Genomic DNA, 15,537 nt, shown 5'->3' on the forward strand with positions numbered 1-15,537 from the left:
TTATATGTATTTCAAAGCATAATCAGCTATATGACATGGCATATACAACTGTAATATTAGACAAATAAACCTTTCTCTTGCATACAAACCCATGTATTGTGTTACATCCTTTGACTTCTCTGTGGGTATGTTTCAGGCAACAATTGTCTTTGGTATGGGTGACTCATACACTGTCCATTGGATGAGGTTGCAACTGTAGGGATACTGGCTGTTCAGTATGGTGTGCACCCTCTGATTATGTGTCTTCCTAGACATACCTCTGTGTGTATGTGTAGTTACACATATATATATATATATATATATATATATATATATATATATATATATATATGTATATATATATATATATATATATATATGTATATATATATATATATATATATATATATATATATATATATATATATGCATATATAACTATTGCATATATGTGTCTGTGTATATGTATCTTAGGACTGTTTATTGCTTACACATTGTACATTCACTATGATAACCAGACTGTACTGCATGAGATGTTGTCAATACCAGCCTGACATAATACATATGGGATGGCTTACTGTTAACATCTTGTGGCCATGTAGTGTCAGGTCCTGGTTATGGCATTTGTAACAGTTGGTATTGTATTGCAGGGCAGACCTGTTTTGCTGGGTGGGGAGGATATCAATAGGTGTAAGACTTATGTTGCTTGAGCCCCCTCACCCCCATTAATGGTGCCTGTGTTCATATATGTCTTTATGTTCTGTATATACATATCATATATACACACACGGGTCCCATTCAAAAGACCGAAACGCCGATTCCCCGACGCGGAAATCACCGACGCCAGATGACCGACAGGTATGTATACCGACAGGGTGATTCGCCGACAGTGGAAAGACCGACAAGGGTAATCTGCGATCGCGACCCGGTAAGTGTGCGACAGTGACGGAGGTAGGAGTGGTCAGGTAAGTGAGTTAGGGTTAGGGTGCAGGTAGGTGATGTGTGCGATAGTGTCGGAGCTTGGGCTAGGGGTGTGTAAGTGAGTTAGGGTTAGGGTGCAGGTAGGTGAAGTGTGCGATAGTGTCGGAGCTTGGGCTAGGGGTGTAAGTGAGTTAGGGTTAGTGCAGGTAGGTGATGTGTGCGATAGTGTCGGAGCTTGGGCTAGGGGTGTGTAAGTGAGTTAGGGTTAGGGTGCAGGTAGGTGAAGTGTGCGATAGTGTCGGACCTTAGGGTTAGGGTTTGGGTCAGGGCTAGTGTGTATGGTATGTAGTGTCGTGTTGTTTACGTTCCGTGTGTCGGTGATTTGGTGTTCGTGTTTTGCGTTGTCGGGTTTGTGTCGGGTTTGTGTGTTGTTGGTTATTTGGCCGGTGAGTTTTGTGTCGGGAATCATGGTCGGTGATTAGAAGTAGACCCACACACACACACACACATATATATATATATATATATATATATATATATATATATATATATATATATATATATATATATATATATATATATATATATATATATATATATATATATATATATATATATATATATATTGACATATATATGTAGACATATATATACAGATGTGTGCATGGAGAGAGAGAGGTGTATATATATCTATATATCTATATCTATATATATACATATATATATATATATATATATATATATATATATATATATATATATGGATTCCTATTACAAGAATGAAAGTTCACTACTTCGAACTTGTAATGGGAAGCCTCATTTCTGCGAAAGTTCACTTTAACGAAAGTATACTTTTGTGCAAGTGCACTTCACAGAAAACACCGTAGCACAGAGGAGGACATATAAAACAAGCTATGTCCTCCACTATGGTGCAATAGTCATGGACCTTAGGGTTAGGGCACGGGTTAGGGTAAGGGGATAGTTAGTAAAGCTATTCCCTTAGCCTAACCCATGCCCTAACCCTAAGGTTCGTGACTATCGCACCATAGTGGAGGACATTGCTATGTCCTTCACTATGCTGCGGTTGTCATGGACCTTAGGGTTAGGGCACGGGTCATGGTCGGGCTATCCCCTTACTAGGAACCATGCCCTAACCCTAAGGTCCATAAGTACTGCATGGAATTTCAGTACAACACCCGTTCGTTGTACTGAACTTCGCGTAAGTGCACTTTCGATTAAGTGCATTTTCGCTGCAGTGTGCATTCCATGCACTATTTCGAATTAGTGAAAATTAGATCTAGTGTATGGAACCCATATACATATATATATATATATATATATATATATATATATATATATATATATATATATATATATATATATATATATATATATATATATATATATATATATATATATATATATATACACACATACACACATACATCTAGATGTAAAAGTACATTTCCTGTACTGTCATCTGGGCTATGTATCTATGGATCTTTATTATCCTGCATTTGCCCTGGCTACTGTGTGTCCCTGGCCCTGGAGGGTCTTTTCTTCTTTTTCAACCTCTATTTTTGCATTAAGACTTGGGAACCTTCCTGACTAGTCAATAAGGACCCCTTACTCTTAGTTTCAGCCATCTCATCATCAGCCCAAAGAATCCTGCCATCCTATTTCAAATTCCCAGTTACTAATGGAAATAAGGAACTTTCCGCCTCCGTTCCTGCATTAAGACTTGAAAACCTTCCTGCCTGGTCAATAAGGACCCCTTACTCTTAATTTAAGCCATCTCGTCTTCAGCCCAAAGAAACCTGATGTCCTATTTTAAATTCCCACTTACCAAAGGAAATAAGGAAGTACATTTTTCCCTAGACCTACTGTTAAGCTGAACTGTTTTCTGTAATCTAGTGCTGTATGTAATCACACTACCAAGCCAGGTATCCAGCAGCCATACCCCTCTCTACACATAAGTAACTAATCTTCTCTCCTTTGGATCTATTACCTGAGCCATATTTTCTAGCTATATCTATTTCACTGGGCTTTTGCTGTATTATACCTATTGCCCACTAGGTGGGACCCTAATCTAGGCCTGTGTGTTCATCCCTTATCCCTACTTTCCTGTATTAGATTCCAGACTACCTTTCAATTATCTTGCTGTACTAGACTGCTCCTAAAATTTCCCTCTCTATTTAGCTAATTTCCTCTTATTCCTCTCTACTATCCCTTAGTAACCAAACAGCTGAGCTATCACACCCCACTCACCTGTAACTACCAAGGGCTCCACAGGAGTCTGCTGCTCACTGATTGGCTCTGTAATTTCTTCCTTTACCTGTTCTATACACTGCTACTTCTTCCTTATTACTTAGCCTTCTATACATATTTCTCCCTTCCATAACTCAATTACATATAATTTACCCGACTGTGCCCCTGCTCTCATCCTCTCCTCTATACTATTGCTATTCTGGTGGGTAATCCACCTTTGCTAGCTCACTTTACAAAATGCTAGCTCACATTACAAGGGTTATTGCCCCTCCCTGGTCTAACTGTCCTGCTCCTTCCCTATCTCCTCCCCTTCCCACCTCACATCCTCCCCAAATAGCATATAGTTGGGTAGCCCAGTGTGGCGCCATCCTTATTATCCTGCATTTGCCCTGGCTGCAGTGTGTCCCTGGCCCTGCAGGGTCCTTTCCTCTGTAAGTCTGTGTTTTAACTGTTTTTGAAAAAGAATAAAGCTGTCCATGTATGGTAGTTGGCTACTTCCAAATAACTAATCTATGTTAGCAATACGAACTTATATGAAGTAAGCTATGAACCCTTTAGCAACTGGAGATGGTTAACTGCATTTGAAATGGCTATCTTGAATTAAGTGCCTCCCATGTGGGTTTCCAGTATGCCACTCTACACGTTTTTAGAACGCCGTACTTCCTGCAGTGTTTTTTAGACTGTAAGTTCTTCCGTTTGTATTCACATGGGTTAAAATATGAAAGCATTGTATTGCTAATAGCATTTAGCTATATTTTTTGTGGTTTTGACTCCATCTGACCACTTGTAGGTGTAAGAATAGCAATAGTGTTAGTGTTTGCCTAGCTTTTCTGCCGGCTTTTCTCTCTCATCTTCATAACTAATTTGTATGTGAGAGCACAGTACTACATACAGGGATCGTCTATAAAAAGGCTTTTTTTCTATCTTGCTACATTATGAGGGAGTGTGACTTTTCTCTCCAAATTGGGGAGCAGTTTTCCTTCTAAACTGGGGTGCTCCATTAATTAGTAGTCTGGGCACTTTCATAATCCAGTCTTGCTTACACCTAGCTTATTTTCATAACTAATCTTTCTCTTGCCTAGCTTATTTTAGTCTATTAGATCTAATCTGGTTACTGTGGGGTAAACAAGGTTGATGTATTGCTGCTATCTTCTTCAAAATTAATATAGTCAGTACCTATCCTGTTGAACTATAAATAGCCTGATAACTGAACTTAGACCATTCAGGGACTCTGCAAGGCTAGTTTAAATCTGATATTGCAGCTGAAATGGAACATTGCTTCACATATTAAACCTAATTTATAGAGTGCACTGGCAGTTTTGGCAAAGAGTGTACTGCACAACTTCTAGTGGGAGAAATAATTCATGAAGCCGTTACTTGCAACTTGCTTATCATTTTTTTGAAATCATGTCTGATTGTTTTACAATGTTGCCATGTATGCTGTGTGTGACTGGGCTTGGTTTATTCACTATTGTCACCTTGCTCTCTGTTTTATAATACTGTCTTATTGTCTTATCCTTTCCTGACTGATTAAGTGTGTTACTGGGACATATCTGCATTTATGGTGCTATTTCAGATATTTTAAATGTTTTTTAGTAATACCTGCATTCATATTAGTTGTCCCAGAGTTGCTCTGTAGTTATTCACTTGTGTTATTGGGGACTGAGCTGTAATTTGATGTTATTTTAGATATTACTCAGCTGATTTTTGGTCAAAATACTGGGTATTGTGTTTTGCTCCCATTTTTGGGAAAGCAGGATTAGTTTAAAAACTAGCCTAGCTTTAGAAGCATTCCTGTTGAAACTTGTTAGCTATCTCAGAAAGTGTATGTGCTTTAGGTGCTTTTTATCAGTGAAATAACTGTGTCTCATCAAAATTGTTAATGTGCAAACCTTAAATTACTGTTGTCTTACCATTGAAATTGTTCTTTATCTCTCTCTAACTTACTTAGCTTTCAACCTCCATTCCTGCATTAAGACTTGAAAACCTTCCTGCCTGGTCAATAAGGACCCCTTACTTTTAGTTTCAGCCATCTCATCTACAGCCCAAGGAAACCTGCCATCCTATTTCAAATTTCCAGTTACCAAAGGAAAGTTTTTCCCTAGACCTTCTGTTAAGCTGAACTGTTCTCTATAACCTAGTGTTGTATGTAATCACGCTACCGAGCCAGGTATCCAGCAGCCATACCCCTCTCTATCCCATAAGTAACTAATCTTCTCTCCTTTGGATCTATTACCTGAGACATCTTTTCTAGCTATCTCTATTTCACTGGGCCTTTGCTGTATTATACCTATTGCCCACTAGGTGGCACCCTAATCTAGGCCTGTGTGTTCATCCCTTATCCCTACTTTCCTGTATTAGATTCCAGGCTACCTTTCAATTATCTTGCTGTACTAGACTGCTCCTAAAATTTCCCTCTCTATTTAGCTAATTTCCTCTTATTACTCTCTACTATCCCTTAGTAACCAAACAGCTGAGCTATCACACCCCACTCACCTGTAACTAACAAGGGCTCCTCCAGAGTCTGCTGCTCACTGATTGTCTCTGTAATTTTTTCCTTTACCTGTTCTAACCCGCTCCATTTGCCCTGCAGGCTCACTCCACTCCCCTACCCTACCCCCAATTCCCATCCCCCCAGTACACCTACATTTATACTTCTTAAACCACACCCCTTCACATGTCATCCAATAGCATTCTGTTACACATTACACATTAAATACTTACACACCTAATTTCATACTGCTACTCATTAGTGCTACCACCAAAACACTATCCCACTCCAAACTATCTCTCTATCATCCCCTATCTCCTAAATATATTTCATCTTTTCCCTCACTATGCTACTAAATTATATACTAAAACATGTAAGACCACTACTCTTACTAGCAGTAATACCCATCCTATCTATACCCTACATCCTTACCTTCTATGAACACCTACATTACACTGGATCTCACCATCCCTTAAAACAAACATCACTACTAACTCAGCTAACCTCACAAAGCCATACTAACATAACATCCTCATCAACTTATCTTTTAAAAAGTATCATAGGGTAGCCCATATTACTTATCTCCAAGCCAGGAAATCACAAAACATTTTCTGTAAACTCCTAAAACTCACACACAGTCTTCAACTACACCTTCTACTACATGGTGACATTCATCCCAACCCTGGCCCAAACAACAAGGTCCCAACAAACCCACAGCTATCACATCCCTCCACCCCATACACCCCCTCTAGAAGCCTTAATTCTCTCCTTATAGCACATCTCAACATACGTAGCTTAAACAATAAAGTCAGTCAGCTACATGCTCTGTTAGACATACATTCATTTGACATACCATGTTTAACAGAAACATGGCTCAAACCAGTAACCCAGGACAATGAAATCATCCCACTTGGTTATAATATTTTGAGATTAGACCGTATAACCAAAAAGAATGGTGGGGTAGCAATTCTGTACAAATCAGAGTTACAAGTTATTTCACTAAATGTACAACTACTTTTAGATAGTAATGCAGAAATCCTTATTTCTAAGCTTCAGATCAATGCTAGCTAATCCATACACATAATATGTTCTTACCTACCTCTAGGCAACAACATCAACACCATTGAAAGTATCCTCAGTTGGCTTTCTACATCCTTCCCACAAGAAACCATTGTACTTGGTGATTTTAATATAGATTGGAATAGCTGTACTTCTGCCAAACCTACTACCCATATATACCTTTACAGCTTTTCCCAATCACCACCCCACAAGAATCCATAAATCCAGTAACAAAGAAAGCACCCTAGACTGGATCTTAGTAAATAGACATCCCCTCTCATATAATGCAGGTACTCTTCCACATGACATTAATGACCACTCACTTACTTACATAATTAGACAAAAGACCTTTATTGCCAACCAAACCGTCTTCAGAACTACTTGAAACAAAAAAAATTTCATCCCAGTAAATTTCCAAGCAGAGCTTAAGGCTTGTGACTGGTCACCTCTAAAACACATACCTCTTGAAGAAGCAGTATCATATTTTAACTCTAAAGTCTTACAAATCCTGGAATACCATGCCCCCACTCGCTCCATTAGAACTAGGAGTAAAGCTGCTCCATGGCTTACAAAAGAGACTAGGCATACAATCTTATCGAGAAACAAAATCTGGTGCAAATGGAGGACTATTAAAAACCAAACTGATCATCAAAACTTTAAACAGTTGAGAAATGCCACTAAAAAATCAATACTTCTTGACAAAAAAAACTTTGACTTTAAACTTCAGCAAAATCATCAACAAAAATCACAAAGTTTCTGCTCAGGAATTAATAAACTCCTACACCCAGACCACTCCAAGACACCAACCCCAGCAGGTTTCTCCCTTAACACTCCAAACCAGATTGCTGATGCTTTCAATACCTTTTTTACTGAAACCGTCCAGTCTCTAGCAAACTCCTTATCACCTGTTAGCACAAGTCTGCCTACCTCCTTAACTAGCTTACCTCCTACATTTCACTTACAACCAGTTCCAACATCCCTAATCTACACCCTACCTCAAAAACTTAAACCTTGTACACTTTCAGCTGATTTGTTGCCAGCTGAATACCTGCAAATTGCAGCAAAAGTACTGGCCTATCCTATTTCCATCCTAATAAATAGAACAATTAGCGAAGGTTCCATCCCATCTCTATAGAAAATTTCCCGCATTATCCCTCTACATAAGGGTGGTAACTCATCCGAAATTTCAAACTTTTACCCCATAGATTTACTCTCTCCTTTAGCCAAAATCATGGAAAAATGCATCCACCAGCAACTACTTGATCACCTTCTCCAAAATAACCTACTAGCTGACTGTCAGCATGGCTTTAGGCCTTTCCATAGTACTACAACAGCCCTCTTATCCTTTTCTGACTGCATTAACAAAAATTGTAATAACAACATGCTTTCCTCTGCACTCTTTTTTGACCTCTCTAAAGCCTTTTATATGGTTAACCATCAGTTACTAATAAACATACTCAAATCACTCTCACTAGACACACAGGCATCACAATGGTTCAAGTCATACTTAAAAAATAGACAACAAGCTGTCCTTTGGGACAATAACTTATCCATACATCTCCCTATTACCCTTGGTGTCCCTCAAGGCTCTATCTTGGGACCACTCCTGTTCTCTATATTCATTAATGATCTGAATGTATGTCTTCCTCAAACTACTGACATACAAGATGCAGATGATGCCACATTAATTTGTGCCACCTCTTCTTCAGCTGAACTCCAATCCATCACCCAAAAAGTATTTAACTTAGTAGAAAACTGGTTCCTTCAACGCTGCCTCCTCTTAAATCTGCAAAAAACTAAACTACTGCTGTCCACTCCAACATTAAAGTCCTCCCCATTAGATCTCAAGGTTTTATCTAATAATGGCACTGTCATATCACCTGACCCAACCACCAAACTCTTAGGCATAATAATTGATGACAACCTTAACTTTGACTCGCACATTAACACATTAATTCAACCATTAAATCAGTAAATAGAAAACTAGGTTCCATTTACAGGATAAAACCTTTCCTTACCCCTGTAGCCAGAACTACAATTGCCCACACCCATTTGATCTCCACCCTCCTCTATGCCTCCCCCCATTTATACTAATCTATACAAAAGCAACATTAACAAATTGGTGCCACTGGCTCCCCATTTAGAACCCATCATTGTCAAAATATCAAACAGCTAGGATGGCTGGAACTGCAAAACCAGCTTCAATTTCAGCAACTTACTATCATCCATAGGATTGTGTATCTTTCCGGTAATACTCCAATACTGTATAGCCTTATCACCCCTACAAAAAATCTTACAACCCTTCGTTCAGCAGATAAATTACTAGTAACCATTCATAAGTCCCAAAACAAAGCAGGTGATTCTCTTTTTTTCTAACACTGTGAGGAAAACCTGGAACAGGCTTCCCAGCAATCTATCATAACTTTCCTCATTACCACTTTTCAAAAAACAACTAAAATACTCCTTAAAACATAATGGCTATGCCCTTGTACTAACACAGACTAACACTCTCCTTTTACTCCACCTCCTCACCTCTCACTCTTGTTGCATCTCTCTGTACCTTACTCCCAAATCTCATATAGCGGGATTAGTAAGCGTCCTTAACTTCTGACTCTAGTCTAGTCTTTCTAAAATCTACCTCTGAGTCTTAACTGTAGAACAGACATTCTACTGTGAGCACAAGTTTCCTCTATGTATATATTAGCTACTGTTTTTCACTTTGAGTGTAGAATTTTGAAATAACCTTACAAATGAGTTTGAACTTTTAGCTTTCAACATGATGACTGTCAAACTCTTTACTCTGTAAATATGTATCTAGTAGTAGTGTACTGTTTTCTAAACTTTGTAATCATGTTATTGATGCTAATCATCCATGTATTTTTATTAGCTTAATGGAGCTTATCTCCCCAGGCCTCTACTGAAAATAGATATGTATCCAGTTGAACTAGCCCGGTCAACAAATGTAAAATAAATAAAAATAAATAATAAATATCTGCTATGGCTTAGTGGTAAATCATGTTGGGTATGGTGTGCAGGATCCTGAGTTTGTGCCTTAAAGAGGCTGTATATTTTGTTGCTGAGCAGGACAAGGGCCATTGGATACAGAGTCATTAATGCAGTTTTGAGCAGTTGTAAGCGGGTTTGCCCAGGGGTAAGCACTGCCCACTGGTTAAGCAATTCTGAAGCTAACTCTGTAAGCAGATGCAACGGCAGTTTAGCAGTGCTTATTCTGCGCAAACCCGCTTACAACTGCTTAAAAGTGCCTTAACCACTCTGTATCCAATGGCCCTTGTTCTGCCCAGCAACAAAATAACTAGCCTCTGCTCGGCTCAAACCCAGGACCCTACACACCATAGCTAAAGTGCCTTACCACTAAGCCATGTCAGATATACACACTCCTGATGTATTCTAAACATATCAACCAGCCCAGTCATTCAAAAGTACAGAACATGTATTCCAATATGTAGATGTATGTGTGTGAGTACATATATTGATATCTAAATGGATATAACATATATACATATATATATATATATATATATATATATATATATATATATATATATAAAGATATATACATGCAAATGTTTACATCTATAGAGATATATGTCCACATCTATATGTCTAAATATATACGGCAGGTTATGGGTTATGTATATGTCAGTATATATATATATTGGTATATACGGACATACATCTAAAGATAACAATGGGGAAACAACAACAGCATATATGTCCACATGCAAAGTTAATGGGGTTGAGACACCCCAGACAATATACGTCTTGTATGAATAGGTATACCCCCCACAGCCAAACACATCCCATCTGCAATACACTACCAAGTGTTTCAGATTGCATAACCAGGACCAGACATGACATGGCCATCCCTAGGATACATATACACAGACACATACATGCAGATACAGTTATACATATATATATATATATATATATATATATATATATATATATATATGTACATATATATATATATATATGTACATATGTATAGATATATCTGACACTATACAGACACATGCATAGATATTTACAGTAAGATACATATGTAGTACATGCACACAATATGGGCAGCCACTATCACAACAGTCAACACCTTACCAACTGGAGACTGTGTCAGCCACCCATGCAAATGACATACATTGCCTGTAACATATACCCACAGAGATATCAAAGGATATACCACCACACACAGGTGTGCATAACTGGGAAAGCTTTAATTGTGTACTATGTCACATAGCTGTTTAGACACTGACATCCATATCTACAGAGTAATGCAACTGTGAAACAGTCATACTAATACAGTAGCCTGGAAGGGTTGACATATGTTGCCGCCCTGGCCGAGGCTTTCAAGTAGTACAATAATAAAGACAGACTGGGCCACAGGATACAAAATAATCTACAGTATATAATGCAGATGTAGTTCAGCAGCCTCTATCTACAATCTGTACACAATCCCTAGGGGGTAAAGACCCCATTTGACACAATGGGATGTATCTGTTACATAACAAGGCATAACTGACACCATCACAATCACACTGACAAATAGTATATTCTGTATGGCAGAAGGCAACAGGCCTGCATTTACCCAAGGTTGATTGTATGGTAATGTACATATAGATACCGTAAGGCAGTTTACCCCTGATACCCACACATGTTGTAACAGCCTAGATTAGTAATGGTGCAGCCCCTCCAGACTCAATAATATTAGGCCATATACCACTGTTACATACACTGGCCTCTGGAGTGCATTAGGGCACACATGTATTGTGTAGATGAAGCCCACACTTATATGGCCCAACCCCCCCCCCCCCAGTATGTGTGGGGACACAGCAGCAGTGGAGTGATGGCAGGAATGGCAGCATGACATACACACAGCCCACTACAAAACATCCCCTGACAGCATGTCATATGTGCAAAGCCTGGTATGTAGGTGGAGGAGAGAGGCTGGAACACAGGCACATATGTGTAAAACTGTTGTCATACACTAAGCAGGATATGTATATGTGTATATATCTATATGGATATATGCATGATTATAAATACATATATGTTCACCATATGTTGTGAATATGGAGTGGAGCCCTACCTCAGCCCCAATAGTCTCAACCTGTCAGTGCAAGGGGATGTCAGGTATGTATTGCAGGTATATTTGTAGGCTATTGGTACTGTATTAGGGATTGTCTTCACAGACATGGTGTATGTGGGAAGCCACATCTGCTGTTAACATGTATGCCATTGGCTACTGACAGACATCCTAAGGACATCATAGTACAGAGGTGTCATGGCCACATACTACTCACTAGTTAGTGACATACATCTGCACAGTATCCCACTACTTTGTCTGACATACATGACTGTTGTGGTGGCCCGGCAGCAGTACATCTGGCAAGTAACTGGACATGACATCTCACTGGGTAAGTACAGTAAGCTGTTAGGCATGTAACAAAGCACTGTGCAGGCTACAGGCAGACTGCCTCAACACTGGCCTACATTCCCTATGTGGGAATACACATGTACCTGCATAGAAAGCAAGCTCTACAGACATGTCACATCACAGAGTAACAGACACCTGTGTGAAGGTGCATAATCACAACCAATGTGAATACAGCCACATCCACTTATGGCAAGCTAGCGTAATATTACAGTATATGGACTATCTGATCAACACCATCCTCATATGTGCCACTCACGCACCAACCCTACATATACTGGCCGCTACACAGTATGGCCCAATGCCTGTCTGTGGTTTGGGCCATGTGTGTGGTTGCCCCTACAAACATTTAAGCCAATAGGGTGACATACAGTGGAGCAGCATGTAACATCAGATAGAACATGAGCAAGAACAATGACATCTACCACAGTCTCTACACAGGCCAAGGTACATATTCACTATACACCCACTGTCGACAATCACCAGAATTACACATACCTCAGTACTGTACACACTACCACAGAATGCCCAGGTCATGTCCTCAAATAGAACCCCTGCTATACATAACATGTGTAGCTGCCTGATATCTCATTGGTTTATTATCAGATATGCTGTCAATGAATATGGTGTACAGAACATATGCACCTCCTACTGCATGACATATGTACAAAGGTGGACAGAGTTGTGGATTGAAGCACAAACACTGGGCCAATGTTGACATGTTATTGTGATAACCTCATACATTTACTGTTGTAACAGGGTTTGTTGCAACATATGTCCTATGAGGGATATGAAGTCAGTAACTCTCATGGCTATCACCATCTAATGACTGCAATCCTCACACTACCTTCTGCAGTTGTCAGATAGGTGCTCTGTGGGTAACACAAGGAACACATGGCACCACACACTGCCCAGTCTGCAGATGATCCTACAGATGAGAATCCCTCATAAACATAGCACTGACATGACAAGTATTAAAACATGTAGGACAGCCATATCCACACACACGCACACCCTGTTAAACCAACATTACTCCAAATGCAGTACAGCAGCACTTACAGTCTGTAGTCAAGTCAGGCACACCCCCCTCCTGTGAGTTGGTCTGTTTTCACACTGTATGTTGTTAGAGGTATGTCCCAAATCTATCTGTGATGCTGTTTGCCAAACAACAGATCTAGTTCCTGCTCACAGTGAATGAAAAGGCCCAACACCAACATGATGCTTCTAGTTATTGGGAGTGTGTTACCATGCAATTGGCTATGGGAATGTCACCACAGCTGTTCCACATGAAATCAGCTACAGGAGGACTACAATTGTTGCAGAACCCATCAGCTGATCATGACCATCACTTACAAAACACATGCTGCTGCCCAAGCAAAGCAGGTGTACATCTCCACATCCACCAGAGAGGAGTGAGAGAGGCAGACAGAGGCAAAGGTAAGTCAGGGAAGGGTGGGTGAGTAAAACGTAAGCATGTTTGTGTCACACACCTACCAATTCAGGGTATCAAACCCCTGACTGACTATGTACTGCTGTCACGTCTATGCAGTCATTCGATGCGCCACATATGTTACATGTCAAGTAGCCCTCCAAACGTATATGTGATGGTGAGTGACATGTGCAGCAGTGATATGGTAGTTATACAGTAGGTCTAGTACACGTGCCTGTCCGCATTAACTGGTGTCTGCGTCAACACAGCCACACACTCACAGGGGAGCACACACACTGACATTCTTGACAGGGCCAGGGATACAACTCATCACTAGTTAGATTGCCACAACACAGTACTGTGCAGGATTCACATGCACCACAGGGGTTATACAGAGGTTATATGGGCAAAGGGTATGTGGTGGTGTCTGCCATCAGACAGCATGCTTCATTATGCCAGTGGGGGTTGTAGTGATTGTGAATGTGGTCATAAGCAACATACAACACACACACAGACACAAGGTGCCAGTACTGACATGCAAGGGTGCATTGCTTCATGGGTGTGTAGCGGTCGACTGTGCCAGATGGCTATACAAGGCTAGGTGATGGGTATACCTTGGCATCAGCCCACATGACAATGGTCTGCAGTGTGGCTCAGGAGTGTAGTGTCTAGATTCTCACACACAGCTGGGTATTGTATCCACCATCCAGTCACCTGGATAAGTATTGTGCATGGGCAATTCTATGCATTGCTTGCCATTTATGTGTTCCATAGTCCATGACATGGACAGTGTCTGGGATGTGCACACCTCCCACATGCATGTACAATGACATGTGGAACTGTACCTGGAGCATCTGGCCCATGTTGTGTACACAGATTGTTATCATCAGATGTGCCAGTCCTGGCCTCATGTGACGGGAACTGCTGATGGACAGCAGGTTGACCTTCCACCAACATTGATAGCATGATATAGGTAATCTCTGGTGTCAGTGGCATCTGTCCATACAGGGCATGTTTTTCAGGCATGGTATGTCCTTTGTGGGGTCACATTTGATGCCACCATAGGTGTTGCAGGTGTCCAGTGGGGAACATAGGGAAGGTGCACTGTCCATATGTACTTGCCTATTGGACCAATGGACTGGGTGCCATGCCCTCTTTAGCCCACTGCAATCACACCATGGTCACTATCAGTGGCCAATTTGCAGGGAACTACCAGCATAGGGGCTGTTGCCTAGGCAAGTGTGTGTATGACACATGGGTTGAGGGTATTCTCTGGTTAATACAAGGGTTGCTATTTTTGTTTGCCTGGCCTTGATGTCACATGTAGGGGTGTGCATTTGCACCCCAGCCTCTTGCCTATTTCACATCTGTTATCCCTGTGGTGGATATTGTGATATATATTAGGGGAACCATAAAAGAAATTAACAAAACCCACTCAACATTGAGTCCAGTTGCTACACACTCACCTCCTCAAAGGATATGAATGACAAACATGGACACACAAAGACACACACACACACACACACACACACACACACACACACACACACACACACACACACACACACACACACACACATACTACAGCACTATGCAGTTATAGCCTCACATCAGGCCTGGTTCCCACTGACTGGCACACAGCTGCAGTTATCCCACTCCAGAAGGGGGGACCACCTTGGATCCTGGCAACTACCGTCACATCAGTTTGATGAGCCTGATCTTCCAGGCAATGGAATGCATTGTAATGGACTGTACTGATGCAGACATTGGCAACACTCAAACACTGGACCCCACACAGATTGGGCTCATGGAGGGCCAATCTTGTCTCCAGAAACTGATTGACTGCTTTCAATCAGTCTGCAGAGCTGTTGAAGAGGGTAAGGTGGTCCACACAGCCTATGTGGACCTCGCCAGGCCCTTCAACACCCATCCCCTAGT

Source organism: Protopterus annectens, chromosome 12.part0, assembly GCF_019279795.1.
Source record: "Protopterus annectens isolate FY-2018-M chromosome 12.part0, PAN1.0, whole genome shotgun sequence".
In the NCBI taxonomy this organism is placed as follows: domain Eukaryota; kingdom Metazoa; phylum Chordata; order Ceratodontiformes; family Protopteridae; genus Protopterus; species Protopterus annectens.